The 22,809-nt window shown below is 47.4% G+C and overlaps 1 protein-coding gene across 2 annotated transcripts in view; it reads left to right on the plus strand.

Moving 5' to 3' along the window:
• The window catches only part of TMEM200B (transmembrane protein 200B), a 35,118-nt gene that overhangs the window by 7,028 nt on the left and 5,281 nt on the right, over positions 1-22,809 (plus strand). The window contains exon 3 of one of the 2 annotated variants that reach the window (XM_079986161.1): positions 19,231-19,545. The exons of the other annotated variant lie outside the window; for it this stretch is intronic. The gene's annotated coding sequence lies outside the window, so the exon portion shown is untranslated. The remainder of the gene's footprint in view (positions 1-19,230; positions 19,546-22,809) is intronic. 2 annotated transcript variants of the gene reach the window in all.

The raw sequence follows: 22,809 nt of genomic DNA on the forward strand, positions 1-22,809 counted from the left end.
AGGTAGGGATGGAAATGTCCCCCATCTGAAGCCCCAGACAGCCACTGCCAGCTGCTGCTGCCAGTATGGAGGGAGATGAGCCCATGGTCAGACTTTGGTGTGAGGTTGGATGAGGGTGAACAAACTGAAGCTTGATCGAGACAACACAGAGGTGTTCCTGGTGAGTCAAAAAGTCAGACAGGCTCTCCCTGAAAACTCCGGTTCGCTGCTTGGGTGTGTTCCTGGATTCAACCCTAAGGTTAGATACCCAGGTGTTTGGGGGGGGGGGTCAGCTGTACCCCTTTCTGAAGATGTCTGATCTGGCCATAGCAATGCACAGCTTAGTTACACCCTGTTTGGATAACTGTCATGTATTCTGAACGGCCTTTAGGAAGTGCTGGGGAACTTCAGCGGGTCCAAGATGCTGCTGCCAGATTGCTGACCAGAGCTGGTTATAGGGAGAACAGAAGCTCCTTGTTACAACAGTTCCACTGTTCATTTCAATGTGCTGGCTTTGATCTACTAAGCCCTCTACGGCTTGGGTCTAGGCTACCCAAAGAACCTTATCTCCCTGTATGAGCCTGCCTGAGCTTTGAGAACTTCTGGGGAGGCCTTTGTCTCAGTCTTGCCACCTTCACAGGCAGGTTGGTAAGGACACAAGACAGGGTCTTCTCAGTGGCTGCTCCTAGATTAGGAATTTGCTTCCATGGAAAACTAGACAGGCCCTCTCTCTGCTTTGCTTTCACCAGCAGGCAAAGACTTTTTTTTTTGTACAGACACTAACTGGCTGTCTTCTAAGGGTGGGTGCTGTACATGTTGTCTTTTGTGTGTGCTTCCAAACAGTGTCAAGTGTATCTAAGGCTGTTTTTAAATAGGGCTACTTTAAAAAAATATATATATATTGATTGTATGTTTTTAGCTGCATTTGTTTCGATTCATGCTGGGAGTCTCCTAAGATCCTGTAAGAGGGGAAAAGGTGGAATATAAATAACATGAAACATAACATAGGTAGCTTCCTATGTAAGTGTAGCCATATTTCTGTACATGTGAGTTTTCCCTTACAAGGCAAAATAGCATCTTTGGTGAAATTGCTTTAGTTGGGGAAACGATGTGGGAAAGAACAGCAGATCTCCCCTCTCTCAGCACCACTTCCCTCATCACGATGGTGCTCCCCTTTTTAAAGAGACGGGAGATCAGATCTTCACCATCTCCTCTCTCCCCCCCCCCCTTCGACCTTTTACATCATTGTCACCAAAACCCAATTGAATATGGGTTGCAGTAAGTAGCTGAACGTTTGTAAGGTTTGTGCTGTTTCTCACTTGTAGACTCTTTGCAGAAAGAGCTCTGAAAACATGGATGAGGAACCTGCGGCCTTACAAATATTGCAGAACTCCCATCACCGTGAGCAATGTGCCACGCTGGCTGGGGCTGATGGGCAGTTCAACAACATCTGGGCGGCCGCAGGTTAGCCATCCCCTATCAAGTATGGTTAAGTATGGTTAAAATGTCATCCCCTATCAAGTATGGTTAACAGCATAAGAATTTGCAAGCTCAGAAGGACAAACATGGGGCTTTCCAACGGTCTGATTCTCTTATGCCATCCCTCCAACTACAGGCCCATACAAAACTGGCTGTGCTATGAGTTACCCTAGCTCAGCGGTTCTCAACCTGTGGGTCCCCAGATGTTGTTGGACTACAAATCCCATCATGTACAAATCCCATGTTTCTGTAGTCTTTGGTAGATACTGGATTGTGCCAAACGTAAAGGCTTCAGGCGGCCAACTCATTTGGTGACCCTTCTGCTTTATGAGAGACTGCGGTTCCCTTTCCTAGCTAGAGAGCTGAGTTTAATTAGCAGTGTGGAAATGGGGGCGGGAGACAGTAGACTCCGTAATTAGCATTTGGCCATTGCACTGAATAGTTCAGCATGCCACTTCTGTCATACAGACGAATGCACCAGACAGGCTCAAAAGCCCTCCTTTACGAAAAGGAAAGGTTACTGCAATCCTTTATTATTACTATTATTATTTATTAAATTTGTATGCCGCCCTTCATCCGAAGATCACAGGGCAGTTCGCAACAGAAAAACGAGGACACAAGAATACATAACAAAGCAAAAGCAAGAATAAAAACTGACCACCAACCCACCTCCCACAACTACACTTAAAAGGCCATGAAATGTTAATCAGCGAAACGCCTGGTTGAAGAGAAGCATTTTGACCTGGTGCCTAAAGATATGTAATGAAGATCCAGTTGAGCCTCCCTGGGGAGAGCATTCCACAAAAGGGAAGCCAAAGCAGAATGGCTCATTCTAGCGTTGAAACCCTCCGGACCTCTTGAGGAGGAGGCACACAAAGAAGGGCCTCAGAAGATGATCGCAGGGTCTGGGGCAGTTCACACTGGGAGAGACAGTCCTTGAGGTATTGAGGTCCTGAGCCATTTAAGGCTTTATAGGTCAAAACCAGCACTTGGAAACTTAAGTGGAAGCCAGTGCAGTCAGGCCAGGATTGGTGTAATATGCTCAAACCATCTCGTCCCAGTGAGCAACCTGGCTGCTGAATCCTACACCAGCTGAAGTTTTGAAACCATCTTCTTCAGAGGCAGCCCTATGTATAATGGTTTGCAGTAATCTAACCTAGAGGTTACCAGATACTCATGTAACTGTGGGTTTGATTCTGCAGTGGCTGCGCACACCTATTCCTCTGCCGGGAACTGGTGCATGCAGCCAAAATCAGCAGGATTTAACCTCCACTCATCAGCTGATGAGCAGGTATTAAATCCTGTTCAGTTTGGCTATCTCTGCCTATTCCTCTGCTGGGAACAGGCGTGCCCAGCCAAAGTTCATAAGGGGCTGTTTGAAAGCCCTTTTGCAAACAGCCTTGCACTGCTCTTTTGGTGATTCAAAAAAGCAGTGTGGGATTGTTTGCAAAAGCTGTTTCAGAGAGCTCTGCACTGCTCTTAGGAGCCCCAACAGCCAGGGCTTCACAGTGCTGTCAAATCTGATGTCGCTATGATGTCAGGTGTTTGACAGAAGAGAAGCCCCAACCACCTGTCAGATTTGGGCTTCCAGCGGTGGAGAGATAAGGACCTGGCTTCCTGCCAGAAAAGCTTCCCCACCCTTGATATATAGTTTTGAACTAAGCATCTAGTTCTTCTTCTGCAGGCTTCTGAGATTAATGCACAGCAACGGTGCCAGGGCCATAAACTCTGACACTGTAACCCTAGTGGGCATTCTACCAGTTATTTGAGTTCATTCCTGTATGCACAATCTCTTAGCAGGCCTTCAGAATCAGTCTACGTGAAAGAGATAGATGGATAGAAAATGGAACTGAGCCCAGGAATTCTTGCTGCTTTTACGGAAATGACACTCTTCACTTCCATCTCTCCTGTGACTCTGAGCTGATTGCTGCTGTGTGCCAACTTGTGGCTTGGGTCCAGCTCCGTAAAAAGAGCAGTTCTGTTGACAGCTCTCTGGTGGAGAGAGCAAAAGCGCCAGTTAACGAAGGGCACATTCACAGATCACGAGCCCGCTGCCAGCTCTTCCAAACTGGAGCATCCTTACCATTTTCAAACTTCTTTTCACATTCTTTTTGCTTTAATCTCATGCCACATCAGGCCTTGTTGCTGCGTTTCCTGAACAAGAGCGTTCAGTATGACAGTCAAGTCTGGGCAAGGGGATGGGCTTCCTTTAGTCCGTAGCTCAGCGGTAGAGCAGATGGTTTGCATGCAGTTCCCAGGACCGATCTTTGGCATCTCGGGTTAGAAAGAGCAGGTGGCAAGCAATGGGAAAGAGACCCTGAAACCCTAGTCAGTCTGCCAGTCAGAGTAGACAACACTGGGTTAGATGGACAAAGAAGACAGCTTTTTCATGATGCTTCTGATTCCTACAATATCCATGTGCAGGATGCTCTGGACACTGAAATGTGGGATGACAGGGTGGGGAAAGAACCAACCTTTAAAGTTTGCGTTTATTGTATATAATGCCTTCCCCTGCATGGTGGAGGTCAAGGCAGTGTTCATAGGACTCCTGAAAAGTCTCCCGTCCAAAGACTGACCAGAGTAAGACCTGCTTAGCTTCAGCAAGGTGGCTGCATCATATACCTTCAGACCATGTTGTCAAGAGCACATAGCTATACACTGGTACCTTGGATTACAGACGCTTCAGGTTACAGACTCCACTAACCCGGAAGTAGTACCTTGGGTTAAGAACTTTGCTTCAGGCTGAAGAACAGAAATCGCGCAGCGGCAGCGGGAGGCCCCATTAGCTAAAGTGGTATCTCAGGTTAAGAACAGTTTCAAGTTAAGAACAGACCTCCAGAACGAATTAAGTTCTTAACCCGAGGTCCCACTTAACTCCAGCTGACATAACTATAATGGCAGCAGTGTTAGAAACTAATATATAAAAGCTATTCGCCATATGACCCTTACACATAGGTTACGGGCACACTAACGGAATGTTTAGGCCCCTTCTAAAAAAGAATATTACAAGGCTGAAAATGAATTGTGTGTATTGTCAGCTCCAGCTAAAATCTAACTTGTGCCATAGCACAGCACCAAAAAAATGCTGCTGTGTGCCAGCCAGTCAGATGGTGGAGATGTCGGGTGCCATCTTGGCACCTGGGCATCTTCACTTGGTTGCAAGTGACCAATAACCAGGTGCAAAATGCACCTGGCTAATTTCAAATACTGCTTGGCAGGGAGGGTTTTCATTGGAGTGTCAGCGGCTGGCACGAAGTCAGTAACGGGCAGCAGGGCTTACCTGACCTCCCGTTGCTGCTGCCTTCCAGGGGCAGAAGGGGCAAGGTTGGCACAGTGCAAATGCACTGGCAGAACCAATCCATATTTCTGCTGGTTCAATGGCACTGCTCCATCCTTGCTACTGCCCTCTCCCTGGCCCAGGAAGCTGCAGTAATGCTAGTGATGGGTAGTCAGATAAGTGCCACCACCTCACTGACATCTGCTGTGCTAAGCCTACAGTCCTGTGCCAGCTTACTTGGGAAAACGCCTTATTGACTACAGCAAGACTAACTTCTGAGTAAACATGCATAGGATTGCCTTATAAATCAGGGTTCAGGGGGTATAATAACATGCTCTTAGGGGCTTTTTTTGCAAACAAGCATTACTGGTGTAATAGTGCACATAAAGGACATTTTCACACATGGGATTAAGGGGAAGAAATTTGATGAAGATCACTTGTGAAAGTAAACCTACCTAATTCGCACATTTTCAGAAAAACAGGAGAATTGAAACATAGCTCTGCCATTTTAATGAGTCATAATGTCCTGATGTAGCTTCACTCCAGGCACTTTGGGAAAGTTAAACGATAGCTCTGAGCTTCCCGTTGAGCATTGCAACGCTGCTGTTGTAGCGGTCTCCTCCCATTCTAGCCAGTGCAGGGGTTCACAAGAGGGCACTTTCCTCAGGGTCCTCTTAGTCTTGGAGCCCATCTTACTGAGAGCACAATGGGCTTCCCTTCAACACAACACACACTTCTTTTATCACTTGTGAATGGGCTTTCCAAAAGCTGTGACTTGTTTGCCTATTATTGGCATATTTTTTGTGTGTTTTATCAGTGGAGGGTGATCACACACACACACACCCCTTCCATTCTCTGCAGGTCAACACAGTGATTTTACCCTCCGAGCAGGAATTATTCACATGACGCAGTTAATGTGATAGCATCATTTTTATAAAACAGAACTGATGGTACTTTATGTGCATGTTCATTTTTGAACATTTACAGGGTGCTTAATCTTGTAAGTTTGGTGAGGTGTTAAGGTTTGTTTCACATGCTTTCTTTTTTAAACAAAAAAAAAACACCCACCAGTGAGTAAAAAGGACCAGGGACAGGTCCTTTTTAGACCACATTCTGTTGAGAAACCCATGTGGCTGCTTTGACCTACTTGTCTGTCTAACCTTGAACACAAGCCTGGACAGGAAAGAGCAATGGGAACAGAATTATAGGGATGACTAATAAGCAGCAGCGGAAACCTTGCTCCATGGGGTCTTCAGGTTTGGCTGCCCCCATCCCAAGAATAATTTTCTGGAGCTCAAAATGGTGTGAGGAACAGGGTAACCAAGCTCACATTCACACCATCCAGTTAAAGCACATGACTTTGTGCCAAAGAATCTCGGGAACTGTAGTTTGTTAAGGGTGCTTGGAATTGTAGTTCTTTGGGGGGGGGTTAAGCTAACATTCCTAGAACACTTTGAGGAAGTGGTCTAAATGTGCTTTAAATGTATGGTGCAGATGTGACGCTCAGATGCTCCAAGGTGCATTAAAAAAACCTCAACCTCTTCTGCAAGGAAAGGTCAAATACTTTGGAGTTGTTGTTTTTGTGTGTGTGTCTTTGTTTAAGGGGAAAACCACCATTAGAACCCTGTGTATGTCTACTCAGACATACAGCAAGCCCTGTTGAGTTCAATGGGTTTTACTGCCTGCTGAGTGTGTGTTCAGGGCTGCTGATTTTCAGTGGGACCTGCAACAAAACGTTGCGGTATGGAGTGCTCCTGTTCACTCTTCCAGTCCACAAGCCATGCCTTCTCCCACAATCCTCCATTTCGCTCTAGTTTTCCTACCCCTCCACTGTCAGCAAGCTCAGCCCTTTGAGAGTGTGCAGCCCTTGCTGTGTTGCTTTTGGGGTAGCCCTCCTTATAAGTGTTTCGATTCCAGCGATTTTTCTATTTCTGAAAAATGTTGGGGTTTCTCCAAGCCTGCTGATATTTCCCTCCTGTGCATGGACAGTGCTGTTTTGGAGACAGTGCTCCAGTAGAGAGAAGGGGTGTGTGCGCGCATAAATATGGACAAGCAGATAGAAATACTTTTTCATTTTCTCATAATATTAGAGCATGGAAGTTACCCAGTGAAACTGATTTGTAGCAGATTCAGGATTCGTAGCAGAGAGAAGCTTCTCCAAATCACACATACCTAATGGTGGGATTCATTGTGGCATTGACCACTAGCCGAGATGGCTGTGAAGTGGAGTGAGAGAAATTTGGGGTGGGGGGAGAGAGAATCAAATTCCTCAAGGCTCTGCTCTGTGGTGCAATGGGTCAGTGTGTCTTTGCCGTTTACCAGAAAGCTGCTGGTTTGAGCCCACCCAGAGAGCCCAATGCAGAATTCCTGCATTGCAGGGGGTTGAACTAAATGACCCTTGAGGTCCCTTCCAACTCTGTTATTAATTATTATTATTATTATTATTGCTACATCTGAAGGTAGCCCTCTTTAGGGAAGCTTTTAATGTTTAATAGATTATTGTATTTTAATATTCTGTTGAAAGCCGCCCAGAGTGTCATCTACTGTTCTGTTGTTCTAACACTTATTAGCAGAGAGGGCAATATGGCGCCTCCATGTTCCTAGGCAGTATATCACTGTAGACCAGTTTCCGGGGAGCAGTTGAGGGAAAGGGCTATTGCACTCATGCGCTTCTGATGGGCTTCCTGAAAGCATCTGGTCGGGAACTGTGGGAAACTGGATTGGGCAGACCACTTCTCTGATCCAGCAAATTTCCTCTTACCATGCCTCTCATAACAAACTGGGTGGCTGAGTACCAATCATCCAGAACCACAGAGGCTCTTCTGATAGGTGCCACTTACAGTAAAGCCTCATAACTGAGCTTGTAAGAGGTGAAATTATGCCAAAAGCGACTGTTCATTTGAAGGACCAGGGGAAAGCTGCTTACAGCGGACGAGATTTATCAGGGTTTGAGCCAGCGTTATTCTCAAAGCCGAAGAACCAGAATGTGCAGACAGCAGGGGATGATCTGGCACAGCCAGGCAGGTGACTCAGGTGACCCTTTAGGGCATCTTTATCCAAGAGACCCTGAACAGCCACAGAGGAAGAGAAAGCACATCACACGTTGTAGCTGACCTAAGGAGAGTTCCAAGTTCTTAGTTTCACTGGAGGTGGGGATGGGGGTGGTTCAAAGACAGCCCCCGACTCCCTGGACGAAAAGCTCTGCTGTTCAGTCTTTTGTCTGTAGACTCACTATATTCAGTCTCTGGACTCTCTATTCAGACGCTGGGATTTCCCAAACAGGGCTTTGCTTCATAAGGTGCCAAACGTTCGGATGACCTTTGTGGCTTTGGCAGAACGGAGCCGGCGGTGCAGCAGGAAGGCAAGGCTCAAAGTGGGTCGGCTACAAAGGAGGCTCTGAAGAAGCTGGGCTTGCAAACAAAAGTTTGGCTCTGGGTGCCGGAGGCAGGAAAAATACGCAACCCTTTGATGTCTTACCACTCTCACTGTTTCTCCTTTTGTGCCTTTTCCCAGCCTGCCCTTAGCACTGCCTCTCTCTCTCTCTCTCTCCCCCCCCCCACTCCAGCCACACTTTCTCTTTCCTCCCTGCTCAGCACCAGACTGAAATGTTTTTTGGCAGCCTGGGAGAAAAACAGTGAAGTTGGCCTTCTTAACTGTGGCCGGTTTGCGAGCATCCTGCTGGCATTGGCTATCATTAGCTGACTGGCTCAGACCATTGGTCCATCCAGCTCTAACTTAGTAGCAGCGAATCTTTGGCAGAGTTTCAGGCAGGGCCCTCACCTGGAGATGCTGGGAATTGAACGTGGGACCTTCTGCATGCAAGGCAGTTGCTCTCCCACGGAACTGTGGCCCTTTCCTTTACTCTCACGGCAACATTACTCCCATTGAACTTGACTAGATGCTTGCATTCCATTTCCATCTGCTGGGTCTGTAGGTGTTTGAATCTTGAGCTGCCTTCACATTACAGAAGCTATAAATAAAGCAGTTACGGTTTTCCCTTTGGCTTAATGTGAGCCTGTAGAATACACAATTCAGGGCGCATTTAGTCTCTCTGGGTTTGCTTTGGAAACAGCCCCAGGGTGGCCCAATCAGGACTGGGCTGGGCTGGGCCAAGGGGATTAATTCTCTCCGCGGTCGGAAGCAGCAATGCTTCTGAATGCCACTTCTTGGAAACCACAGGAGGAGAGAGGGCTCTTGCACTCGGATCCTGCTGCTGGTTTCCTCACAGCTGGGCGCTCTGAGGACAGGATGCTGGACTAGATGGGCCATTGGCCCAATCCAGCAGTCTCATCTTATGTTTTTCTCCCCCTGTCTCCAACAAACCCAATGCTGACGAAAATCTCCCACACCTGAAGCTGCGGTTTGATCCAGGAGGGGATCTAGGCGGAGGACTACAGATCAGTGGTAGATCCTTGCATGCAGAAGGTTCTAGGTTCCGTCCCTGGCATCTCCAGGTAGGGCAGGGAAAAAGCTCCTTCCTGAAACCCCAGCAAGTGTAGACAAGATGGAGCTGGAGGAAGCAGGAGGCAGTTTCCTGGTGGAGCCCTAAGACTTGGCGTTAATGTCCAACAGGAAGTCAGAGACTGCAATGAATAAGCACCTCTCACTGAAACCCATCTTCTAAAGGGGGGGTGGGGGAATTGCAGCAATGGATAATACTGTGCGCTGCATAATGTGGGCATGTTGTAGGAGACCCTGCAAAATAAAAAAAAGAAAGAAAGCACCATCCTTTGCATGCTCTATTTCCCCTTTTTTGGAACACAAGACATTTTTGAAGCCAATTAGCAGAGTGAGAGCACAGGAAATTAGACAACATAGCCACCTATTTATGGAAAATCATCAGAGCATATTTGTAATGTGCTGATGTGATGAGCTACAAAGCGATATTCATCTTTGTGAATATTGGAGGATTCAGGACGGATGAAGCAAAGTGCTTCCTCACACAATGCGTAGTTAGATTCGCTGCCCCCAAAGGTGGTGATGGCCATCGGCTTGGACGACTTTAAGCAAGGATTAGACAAATCCATGGAGGCTGTCAATGGCTACAGGCTATGTTCTTCCTCCACTGTTGCAGGAAATATCCCTCTGAATCAGTTTTTGGGAGATCACAAGTGGGGAGACTAAGGTTTCGCTCAGCTCCTGTTTGTGGGTTTCCCATAGACATCTGGTTGGCCCTTAAGAGAACAGCATGCTTGGCTAGTTGGACCACAGGCCTGATCCAAGAGCTCCTTTCGATTTTCATAGATATTACTGGGGACAATGTTATTTGCATAAGGAACTGATTTTGTATGTGTTGGTTATGAATTGCTTATGGATATTCTGCTACTTATTTTTACTTGCCTAAACTATTGCTAATCTGATGCCCCGCCTCCATCTTTTTCATCATCATCTCCTTTCAATTATCTTCTACTAAGTTGTTGCAGAACACAGAAATTAATGTCTTGTTTACCATCACATTTTTTTAAAAAGATGGCTTCTCACTGCTATGGCAGTACAACATCGTGATCTTTTTCAGAACGTTCTCACAGAATCAGGAGAATTGGTGGACCTCCCACCGAGGATACTGCAAAGTTAATCCGGTTTCTTGCCCAACACTGTTTACACAACAGTAACAGGGAACAGAAGGCAGCAGGAAGGATTTCAAAGCAAAGCCTAGTAGGGTGGATGATAGCATTTTTATTGAAGAGTCTTTTGGGCGCCCCAGCAGGTGCTGCATTTTTGGATTCCGTCCAAAATTAAAATCAGTGTGAATGTTGCCATTTACATCCTTTGGAGGTGATTTGCACCTTTGGGCGATTATCCTCTGAGCAGCTAGCATGGAGCTGAGGAGCTCTCTGTTCCTCACTTGCTGATTTTGCAATCTGCTTGACGTTCTGATCAAAATAAACCTCCCTTCAAGTTGGAACGTTGGGCTGTGTACACATTGCAGTTGAATCTTGATCCAGTGCACACCCACTGTTGGTGTTTGAAACCGAGTGCGCTTGGCATTGGCCACAATCCACCTGTATCCTGTAGTTTCTCGAGAAACGCTGCTGTTCGATTGGAGCTTCCATCCGATTTGAAAACCTAAGCTGAGGTGTGTACACTTGAAACAGTGATTGCACATGTGCCGATGACAGCTACCATGAATAGACATTCAGGCAGGGGAAGTCACAGGCACAGGAAACAGATCAGGCAATGTGCATCAAGTGATGACACCCCTGCCTTCTCCTTGGTGTGCATAGCAATGTAAAAATGTGACTTGAAACACAGCAGCCTCACTGTATTTGAAGCTGCCAAGGTGCACACAGCCATCTCAAAAGGCTAGCTTTGAGCACATCCCACTGATTTCTACTTTTTTGAAGTAAATGGACAGGCCTCTGCCTTAGGTCCTCTGGTGAACATGGCACCTAGGAGCACCCAGACCCTGTTCCCTGAGCTCTCGGTGAATTTGACATGGTAAGAAGCTGCAGAAGCCTCTCAGTTTGCTTGGAAGAGACTCCAGCTCTTACATTCTCCAGACCCCAGCACAAACGTGAGGGAAAGTGCTTTATCTCTTAACGGCTTCTAACTTCACTGGAGAACTAGAGAGGAATTGACTTCTTGTATTAGTGAAGGGATGGGGAACCTGTGAGCCACTAGATGCTGTTGGACTCCAACACCCATCAGCTATCATCAGCGTGGCCAATGGCCACAGTCAACACAAAATGGCTGAAAGTCCTATTCCTTCACAGTGGGTGCATAGTTCCTCCATGCACGGAGGTGTCCTTGGTTGGGCCAGGGTCCTCTCTCACACATGCACATTGCATGGGCTTTGGGAGGCATAGCCTCCAGGTGTGACCAGGTCATGCAGCGACATGGGATCTGCAACAAATACTGTGGTTTGCTATTCAAGACTCTAGCCTGCCAGTCACCCCTTCTTCCAGAATCTTCCAGTGTGTTCCCATCTACTTTCTGTCACCATCCCCTCCAAAATAAACACCCCTCAACATTCTGTGGCTACTGAGCATGCTCAGCCTTCACCGGGCTATTTTTGAATTTCCCCTCCTTAGTTTCTCCCTCTGCCCCCAATGTCTTTTGTTTGTCTGTCGTCGTCCCGTCCCCCCCCACCGCAAGCTTCCTGAAACCTCATTTTGGGGTATGGGTGGTGCTGTTTTGGCTACAGAAGCACTGAATCACACACCAGGACATCAGAAATTGATGGATTTGTGTCTGAGTGCTTAAGTAAATTATTGTTCCAAGAAGATCTGGGAGGGCCTTCCATTTTTAGGATTTCTGAAGCATGGCGATATAAAAGATTGGCAGGAATATGGGAAGAGGCAGTGGGGCAAGGAGTCCTTGAGGGCTGTTCCCACCTTACCCCTACAGTGTAGGTGACACAAGAAGGCTGTGTTGAAAGGGGGCTATTTTTAAACCCCCCCTATCTCGGTGCAGCCTATGATTAAGATTCTTCTCCAACTCCACAGAAGGAGGTGACTGGAGAAATGAGTGCAGTCGCAGTCAAGAGTTCAGAGCTGCTGCTGCTGCTGCCTTTTCCGTAGCTGCCAGTTTCGGGGGGTGATGATGCCTCGCTAGAAAGTATGTTATCAGAATTAGCTGAGCCTGCAACAACAAGGGAGGAGTGTAAGGCCACCTTTTGACTCCTCGTACTTTTTAATATTTGGTCACATAAAGATATTTGGACAGGAGGTTTGCTGTTTTCAATCTGGTGGAGCTGCACTGTGACCTTTTTTGCCATGTAGTTGAAAAATAATGTTTACTATGTCCTCTGGCATGCCTTTGTTTCTGAATTAATGTTTCAGCAATGTAGGGGATCAGATTTGACGATCCCATCCCCATCCCTGATGTAGAACCACCCAGCACGTTCCCCTCTCCTTTGGGGATGCAAATGATGCTGAGGGGTGTTACGGACGCAAAGATAGTGGAAGCAGAGTTTGCTACCAGATTTGGATCAGGCGACACCCATCTCTGCCGCTTTCATGCTGGATGACGTGCTACCACTGCAGTAGAGCAGAGGATGTAGGTGGCACTGTGGTCTAAACCACTGAGCCTCTTGGGCATGCCGATCAGAAGGTCAGCGGTTCAAATCCCTGCAACAGGGTGAGCTCCCATTGCTCTGTCCCAGCTCCTGCCAACCTAGCAGTTCGAAAGCACGCCAGTGCAAGTGTGGATAAATAGGTACAGCTCTGGCGGGAAGGTAAACGGTGTTTCTGTGCGTTCTGGTTTCTGTCATGGTGTTCTGTTGTGCCAAAAGTGGTTTAGTCATGTTATGTATTCAGGCCACTTGACCCGGAAAGCTGTCTGTGGACATACACCGGCTCCCTCGGCCTGAAAGCGAGATGAGCGCCACAACCCCATAGTCACCTTTGACTGGACTTAACTGTCTAGGGGTCCTTTACCTTTTTTTTTACTTTTAGAGCAGAGGTGAGGAATCTGCCATCTTCCAGGTGTTGTTGCACTCCAGCTGCCATCATCCCTGACGGATGAGCTTGTTAGCAGGAGTTGATGGGAAGCTGCCTTATATTGAGTCATATGCATTTGCCCCTCCACTTCAGTACTGTCTACCCTGACTGGCAACAGCTCTTCAGAGGTTCAGTCTGAGCTACCAAGGATGGAACTTGCGTGGTGTAGTGGTTAAGAGTGGTGAACTCGTAATCTGGTGAACCAGGTTCGCTTCCCTGCTCCTCCACATGCAGCTGCTGGGTGACCTTGGGCTAGTCACACTTCTCTGAAGTCTCTCAGCCTCACTCACCTCACAGAGTGTTTGTTGTGGGGGAGGAAGGGAAAGGAGATTGTTAGCTGCTTTGAGACTCCTTAAGGCAGCCTTTCTCAACCTGTGAGTCCCCAGATGTTGTTGAACTACAACTCCCATCACCGCTAGCTAGCAAGGCCAGAGTTCAGGGATGATAGGAGTTGTAGTCCAACAACATCTGGTGACCCACAAGTTGAGAATCGCTGTCTTAAGGGGAGTGAAAGGCGGGATATCAAGTCCAAACTCCTCCTCCTCTTGCGGCATACAAGCTCTGAGCTACAGCCATTTCCCCAAATTACACATGTAAGGACTGGATTTTTAAAGGACTCTGTGGGGGTCTGGCTGCATTGCTCCATGTTGCCTGTTTTACATTCTGCTGGTGCCAAGCAGGCAAATTCCCAAACCCCAAGATTTATTTTTGTTTTCTCACCAGGAAAGATCACTGGAAATGTACCCTTTTCTTCCGACTGGTATAATTTATTCCGACTGCTGAGTTGGTATCTCGGCAGTCGGAATCACAGATGCGCACTTGCTCAACCTTTCTAGGGTCTCCACTGTATAACTGGTACCTTGAAGCAGTTTCGAGAATGGTTCGGTTCCGAGAAATCTTAAGTGTTTCCTCGTAGCTGTCATGTTGCAAAGAGGTCTCAGTTTTCCAAAAATAGCTAGCCTTCCCTCTTGAGAAGAATCTGCTGAGTATGCTAATGCACATGATCAGACGCAAGGCTAGTAGGGAGCGAAGGCTCTGTCGAGAACCCCAATGGCGTTGTATATTTTTCGTGCTCCTAGATACCTGATTAATGCCCATCAGCTTGGAGGAGGAAACATCTCCATTCCAAATGTAAAAAGTTAATGTTTTTTAAAAAGCAGAATACCGCACTAATTGCCCAGTAATGCAGTCAGGCTTTGGAACAAAGGTGCAAGTAGTCGCTATAAAGCTGCAAACGTCAGAGAAATTGCACTTAAAAACTCCAACTAAAAACCCTGTTGAATCTCAACGGAGCGTCGGCCAGCACAGTTACCATTTTGCCCGGGATGTCCTGTGTTCATTACCTACATCATTAGGCATACATTATGCTGCTTTCCGTAGCTACATTTATATATTTGCCTTTCTGCCAATGCACTCAAAGCCATTTGTAGCTCAAAATAAGACCTTCCCATTTAATAGATGTTAGACGCATCACAAAAGGGGGAAAGGATAGGGGGGGAAGATGGGATGGAGGAGAGGAAGCAGACGCAGGTATCGACCCTTCCATACTAGGTGGTGTTTATTAAATGTATCTCTTGCCCTTCCTCGCAAAGGAGCCCAGAGTACTTAAAAAACAACCAAAACTAAAACAGAAACCTATTTAAAGCAAACCATCTAAAAACAGTAAAACTCAAGAAAACATATGATGTAAATTTAAGGACAGAGAGAACCAAATCATATGTCTGGATAGGCCTTCCAAAACAGAAAAAGTTTCAGCAGGTGTCTATAAAGAGAGGACAGTGATGACCAGTGGTGTGTGGTCTGTGGATTAACCATCAATAAAATCTCCTTAAAATGTGATAGAAAAAAAATGTAAAGGAAATGCTGCAAACAGCAGTATTTACATATAGAAAAGTGCTGTTGCTTGATATGCGAATAATATTTTCTGTTTTTATTATTGGTATCATTAGCTAAGTACCACGTTGCCAATGGCATCCCATGTGCGCAACATGATTCCATTTGACTGCAACGTTTGATTTTTAAAAAAAAAAAATTCTGGCCGCTGTCCTTTTCAATTGAGTAGGATTATTGTGGTCCAGACTGGAGACTCCATAGCTGGTACAACACAACCAGCCTTCTGAACTTGTAGGGCCTGCATGATGGTAACCACATCATAGAGCACAAGGAAAAGTCAAATTAGAACTAATTAGGTTGAGAAACTTCTCGGGGGTGGGGTGGGAATGCCCTAATGCTGATTTTGGACAGTCTCTTGGCCAGATATGGGAAACCTGTGGCCTGCCAGATGTTGTCAGGCTCCCATCACCCTCAGTCTCCATGGTCAATGGTCAGGGATGATGGGAGTTGGAGCCCAGAAACAACTGGAAGGAGAACCAGGCTCCCCATCCCTGCCCTAAAGCATATGGATAGATTGAGCTATCCTGTATCCTTGAAATTTACACCAGCAGGCTTTGAAGACCTTTCGAGTTCTGCTATAGAAGCCTAGATTTGTAGAGTTGGAAGGGACCCAGAGGGTCATCCAACCCAACCGCCTGCAGTGCAGGAATCTCAGCTAAAGCATCCATGACAGATGGCCATCCAACCTCTGCTTAAAAACCTCCAAGGAAGAAGAGTCCACAACCTCCCAAGGGAGAGCGTTCCACTTTTGAACAGCTCTTACTGTCAGAAAGTTCTTCTTGGTGTTTAGTTGGAATCTCCTTTCTTGTAACTTGAATCCATTGGTTCAAGTCCTACCATCCAGAGCAGGAGAAAATAAGCATATTCCCTTTTTTCATGTGACAGCTCTTGATCTGTTTGAAGATGGCTGCTGTATCTCCTCTCAGTCTCCTCTTTTCCAGGCTAAACTACATATCAAGTCTGTCTCCTCCTCTGACCCACCAGACTGTAAATATGGGATGTGCTTATTCCCCTTATGTCTTCCTTTCATTCCATATCAAATCTAACCCCTTCTGCTATTGATCTAGGATGGATGTAGGTAGGCTCGTTTCCACAGGCCAATGTCATCTAGGGGAGGAGGGATTCCCACGGGAGCATTTGGCTCCTAGGAGCTTCCTAGGAGAGAAGCACTGTTTAAGCAGGCCTATCCCCTTAGCAATTCCTGTGTTCAATTCCAACCATTTGGCTGAGCAGCCATAGGATAGCAGCCTCAGTGTAATCAGTCCCGGGAGATAAGAGACGCAACAAAGCAGAGAGAAAGCTTCTTGTCTACCTTTCCAGACTTGTTAAAAGCAGCATGGAGAACTAGGGGACACACACACACAAACACTTACTGGCGAGCAAGCGAGAGAGATTCTTGCAAACCATCTTACAAGTGCTTCAGAACTTTGCATTTTTCTTGAAGCCCACTCAGAAACAGTGCACCCCTGGGCTCAGAACTTTGCTCACTTATTTCCAGGATTGCAAAACATTAGGTAGAATGGTTTTGAAGGTTTTAGGTTGGTGCGTTTATCTGTGTTGAGAAGTGCACTGGAGTTAGATTAATAGTCACCTTCCTTTGTCTTGACCTCTGCAACAAAGAGCCACAGATGGATTTATGCAAGCATCAAAAGTCAGCTGATCTGTCCAGGGATCAGGTCCACCAGCCCAATCCAGTTCCCTTCATCTTGCTATATAGAGCAGGACTGGGAAACCTGTGGCCCTCCAGATGTTTTGGGCTTCCATTCCCATCAGCCCCAGCTAGCATGGCCATCAACATCTGGAGTGCCTGAACTTCCCCAGCCCTGCTGTTGAGGAATCTAAATAGCTATTAAACTCCTGCTTGGGTGAAATTGTTGCAAGTTCCAAACGCTCCTAGATCCTCTCCAGTTTTGTATATAAATCTGAAGGTTCTCCCCCACCCCAATGGTACGCCAGTGTAGCTCAGCTATCAAAACTCTGATACATTGAATTAGGGAAATAATTCCATTTTATTAAAAAAAAAAATGAAAAATGCTATCTTACAAAACCTGAAAGCTTAAACTCTCAGAGTCCCAGCCAAGGCACTGAGCTGTCATAATGTTCTATGATGCTAATAACACATAAATTTCTGGAGCATTTCTCTTCCCTTGAGCTGTCACAAGCCTTAGCGCCACCCCCACCTCCCCAAAATTGAAATGAGGTGGTTGGGGCAGGGGCGAGTGGAAGAGTACTTTTTAATAGGAGGTGGGTAGATTATGGAACTGGATCACAAATGGTCATTGAAAGCAACCTCCTTTGCTGACTTTATATTTAGCTAAGTCGAATGTGCCTTGCTGTAAAGTATAGAATTAATCAGTTAACTTGAGCGACAATGTCAAAGAGTCCTAGACATATATATCTTACGCAACCTTTCTTGGGAATTCTAATAATAAAGCCATGCTCTTGAACTCCATACAAAGAACAGCCTTTCCTAGCTCTGCTTTGTGTTCCCTTTTTCCTCAGCTTTTTAAATTCAACTTTGGCTGATGGCAGACGAATCGAGGTTGCTTTCAGATGACATGTGAACACTGCCTTTTAGCATGGGGCCAAATTGAAAGTCTGTGCATTTTATTTTTTGCACCAGAGTTAGCTAACTATATCCTTCCTTGATCTTGACCTCTCAACCTTTGGTTTGTGTGCCTAGGGACCTGGTCTCAGCCCTTTCCATGTATTTAGACGTCATAACATTAAAGGAGAACCTTAAGTGGAAATCAGAGTACTTGGATTTGCCCTCCTGTTTCCCACAGTTCGGCACTACGGCTGTCCAAAGTGGTTGCTCCTCTCCGTAGTGGAATAGTGTAAACACAAATTCAATGGTCTACAAGGGGAATAGGGTTGGGCAATATCTGGTTTTCAGCATTGTGATATGTCACCAGCTAAATATCGTGATATATTACCAATATAGCACGATGTCTGAAATATTTAGGGACGCTGGTGGCGCTGTGGTCTAAACCACAGAGCCTAGGGCTTGCCGATCAGAAGGTTGGCGGTTCAAATCCCCACGACAGGGTGAGCTCCCATTGCTCGTCCCAGCTCCTGCCAACCTAGCAATTCGAAAGCACAAAGTGCAAGTAGATAAATAGGTACTGCTCCGGCAGGAAGGTAAACGGCGTTTCCGTGCGCTGCTCTGGTTTCCCAGAAGCGGCTTAGTCATGCTGACCACATGACCCAGAAAAACTGTCTGCAGACAAATGTCGGCTCCCTCGGTCAGTAAAGCAAGATGAGCGCCGCAATCCCAGAGTAGTTCGTGACTGGACTTAACGGTCAGGGGCCCTTTACCTTTTTTATGTAGAGGCATTGGCTGGCTTTGGGTTTTCCCCACATTGTGATTTTTGCATAGCACACACAAACATCATGATTCACAATATATTGCCAGGTCAAAAATTATGAAACCAATAAGACTATATGGACTTCAAACCAGTTTGGGACAATATATTGATCTATCGCCCAGCCCTAGAGGGGAAATGGTGAGGCCTGACTCATTGCTGACCAGGAAAGTCAGAAATCAAGGTAGACTTTGACCAGAGTTTGCAGGGAAACTTAAAGTCAAGCATTCAAGGCTGTTCTTCGCAAAAGAGGACCAGCTGAGTGTGTGATGGTTAATAGCTGTACAACAGTTTATTGCCACGAGGCGTAATCCCAATGGCAAGTCCTCCTGAAACAAACAGAAATTGTACCAGAGCCCGTGTGCTTTCATTGGCTTGTTTATTTCAGTGGCTTGGATAGTGCCCTGTGGCAAGCTCCCCTGCTCAAGCTCCATTGAAATGAATGGGAACGCTAGAAGACCATGAACTCTTCCACAATACCCGGGGCAAAGGGTTTCTTTCTGTGAGTTAGTGCAGTGGTGGCTGATATAGTTGCCTTTTCTGTTAACGGAGGGGGGGCATACCTGCATCCATTTTGTGGTCCTGCTCCCCACCCCCCACTATTTTACATGTGGCAGTTATTTTGGGCACGGCAGCCATGTTGCATTCTGCTGTGCCCTGCCATGGCATCCATTTTGCGTTGGGCCATAAACACCGCAGCAGCCATTTTGTGACCGGCGCCCACAGTTGGTGGCCGCAGCCTGAAAGGGCCCTGGCAGATTTTGCGATTGCATCCTCCTGCGTGCATTTGGAACAGGAGAAAACTATGAGAGGAGTCTGAGAAGAGGCAGGGCAGTATAGAAGCAGGCACTGAGAGCAGCCTACACCAATGGGGGTGGCCTGTGAGTTGGCTGAATCTGAGCCCCCCTCATGGCGATGCTTGGACCCTGACGCCGAGGACCCCTTGACGGTGAAATCTTTCAAGGAAGAGGCTGTCCCTACTTGACCCAACAACATGTGATGGTAATTTGCAACGGCGCCTCATGGGTTTTGCAAAAAGAAAAAGTTTGGAAGGGCTGGTACCACCTACCTTGTCAGCAGGAGATTAAGCAGCTTACTGTAACGGTTTAAGGTAGGTCACATCTCAGATGGTAATTAAAGTGAGTTATTCTCAGCAGCAGGCTGACGGGACAAGCACATTTCAAACCACTGCAGGCTGAAGTGGGGCAGGCAGCGGGGAATAATCTCTGGAAAATTTGAAGGCAAGCTTAGAAACGCCTGTTATGGTGGATTTTTTTTCTGCTGGCTGGCACCTGGAAGAGACAAAGGTTAGCCACAGGGGGTTGCTCCGTCAAGAGGAAGGGCTTAAATTCATGTTGCCAAAGGATTAGCTGAGTTTGAAATGTTATCTTGCCTCTCCCCAACATCTTTTCTCTATATATATAAATAAAAAATCTCCTTCCTAGAAATTGTTGTAGGTTGACAGTTTGGGACAAAAACACATTTTCCATTCTAAAGTTCAAACACTTAATTCCTTCCTGGGAGACTCATAATACCTTCAAATGAAGAACATGGAAAGGAGGAGTTTTCTGTTGGATTTGCTGGTACTCCTTATGCCTCTTGAATAGAACAAAGTGGTGCCCCGATGGCTTCTGATCTGAGATCCACTTTGAGTCCCAAACAAGTAAAATAGGACCCACTCTTGAAATTTATTAATTAGAATGTGTTGGTTCAGTTGTAATAATTATAATAATAATAATAATAATTTATTATTTATACCCCGCCCATCTGGCTGAGTCTCCCCAGCCACTCTGGGCGGCTCCCAATCAGTGTTAAAAACAATACAGCGTTACATATTAAAAACTTCCCTGAACAGGGCTGCCTTAAGATGTCTTCTGAATGTCAGATAATTCTTTATCTCTTTGACATCTGATGGGAGGGCGTTCCACAGGTCGGGCGCCACTACCGAGAAGGCCCTCTGCCTGGTTCCCTGTAGCCTCACTTCTCGCAATGAGGGAACCGCCAGAAGGCCCTCGGCGCTGGATCTCAGTGTCCGGGCTGAACGATGGGGGTGGAGATGCTCCTTCAGGTATACAGGACCGAGGCCGTTTAGGGCTTTAAAGGTCAGCACCAACACTTTGAATCGTGCTCGGAAACGTACTGGGAGCCAGTGCAGATCTCTCAGAACCGGTGTTATGTGGTCCCGGCGGCCACTCCCAGTCACCAGTCTAGCTGCCGCATTCTGGATTAATTGCAGTTTCCGGGTCACCTTCAAAGGTAGCCCCACGTAGAGCGCGTTGCAGTAGTCCAAGCGTGAGATAACCAGAGCATGCACCACTCTGGCGAGACAGTCCGCGGGAAGGTAGGGTCTTAGCCTGCGTACCAGGTGGAGCTGGTAGACAGCTGCCCTGGACACAGAGTTAACCTGCGCCTCCATGGACAGCTGTGAGTCCAAAATGACTCCCAGGCTGCGCACCTGGTCCTTCAGGGGCACAGTTACCCCATTCAGGACCAGGGAATCCTCCACACCTGCCCGCCTCCTGTCCCCCAAAAACAGTACTTCTGTCTTGTCAGGATTCAACCTCAATCTGTTAGCCGCCATCCAACCTCCAACCGCCTCCAGGCACTCACACAGGACCCTCACCGCCTTCACTGGTTCTGATTTAAAGGAGAGGTAGAGCTGGATGTCATCTGCATACTGATGAACACCCAGTCCAAACCCCCTGATGATCTCTCCCAGCGGCTTCATATAGATGTTAAAAAGCATGGGGGAGAGGACGGAACCCTGAGGTACCCCACAAGTGAGGGCCCAAGGGTCTGAACACTCATCCCCCACCACCACTTTCTGAACACGGCCCAGGAGGAAGGAGCGGAACCACTGTATAACAGTGCCCCCAGCTCCCAGCCCCTCTAGACGGTCCAGAAGGATGTTATGGTCGATGGTGTCAAAGGCCGCTGAGAGATCCAGCAAAACTAGGAAACAGCTCTCACCTTTGTCCCTAGCCCGCCGGAGATCATCGACCAGCGCGACCAAGGCAGTTTCAGTCCCATGGTGAGGCCTGAATCCCGATTGGAAGGGATCCAAATGGTCCGTTTCCTCCAGGCGTGCTTGGAGTTGTTCAGCAACCACCCGCTCAATCACCTTGCCCAAGAATGGAAGATTTGAGACTGGGCGATAGTTGGCCAAATTGGCCGGGTCTAAAGATGTTTTTTTAAGAAGCGGTTTAATGACCGCCTCTTTCAGCGGGTCTGGGAAGGCTCCCTCACAGAGGGAAGCATTCACCACCCCGCAAAGCCCATCGCCCAGCCCTTCCCGGCTCGCTTTTATCAGCCAGGATGGGCAAGGATCAAGAAGACAGGTGGTCGGTTTCACTCGTCCAAGCAGCCTGTCCACATCCTCGGCGGTAACAGATTGGAATTGATCCCATATAACAGGACCAGACAGAACTCTAGCACTCTCCCGCCCTGGCTCTGCTCCCACTGTGGAGTCTACTTCCTTCTGAATCTGAGCGATTTTATCTGCAAAAAACTTTGCAAAAGCATTGCAGGAGATCTTGGGGTCCCTACCAGGCCCCGGTGGTACAGGTGGTTCCGATAAACTGCGAACCACCTGAAAAAGTCTCCTGCTGCTGTTTTCTGCAGATGCAATGGAGGCGGCGAAGAAGGCCCTCTTCGCCGTCGCCATTGCCACTTGGTAGGCTCGACGTTGAGCTCTAACCCGTGTCCGGTCTGATTCAGAATGAGTTTTCCGCCACCGGCGCTCTAGCCGTCTCAACGATTGTTTCATCACCCTCAGCTCCGGGGAGAACCACGGGGCTGTCCGGGCTCCATGCAATCGGAGAGGGCGCTTCGGAGCCAGACAGTCAATAGCCCTGGTTAACTCCGCATTCCAGCGTGCCACCAGGGAATCAGCTGAAAGGCCATCAACTTGGGATAAAGCATCCCCTACCACTCTCTGGAAGCCAATTGGATCCATTAAGTGGCGGGGGCGGACCATCCGAATCGGTCCCACCTCCCTGCGGAGGGGAAGGGCTGCGGAGAAGTCCAGTTGCACCAGGAAGTGATCTGACCATGGCACTTCTTTTGTTTCGCTTTTAGTTAATGTCAGATCACCAACATCCGTAGAGGTAAACACCAAGTCTAAGGCATGTCCGTGGCTATGAGTTGGGCCAGACTTATTCAGGGACAGCCCCATGGAGGCCATGCTTTCCACGAAGTCCCGAGCTGCCCCTTGTAAGGTCGTGTCGGCATGGATGTTAAAATCCCCCAGGACAACCAAGCTAGGTGTCTCCAGGAGTATATCCGCCACGACCTGAAGCAGCTCGGGCAGGGAATCCTTGGTGCAGCGGGGAGGTCGGTACACCAGTAGGAATCCTGTACTGCCCCTATTGCCCAA

Source organism: Podarcis cretensis (genome assembly GCF_951804945.1).
Source record: "Podarcis cretensis genome assembly, chromosome: 8".
Classification (NCBI taxonomy): domain Eukaryota; kingdom Metazoa; phylum Chordata; class Lepidosauria; order Squamata; family Lacertidae; genus Podarcis; species Podarcis cretensis.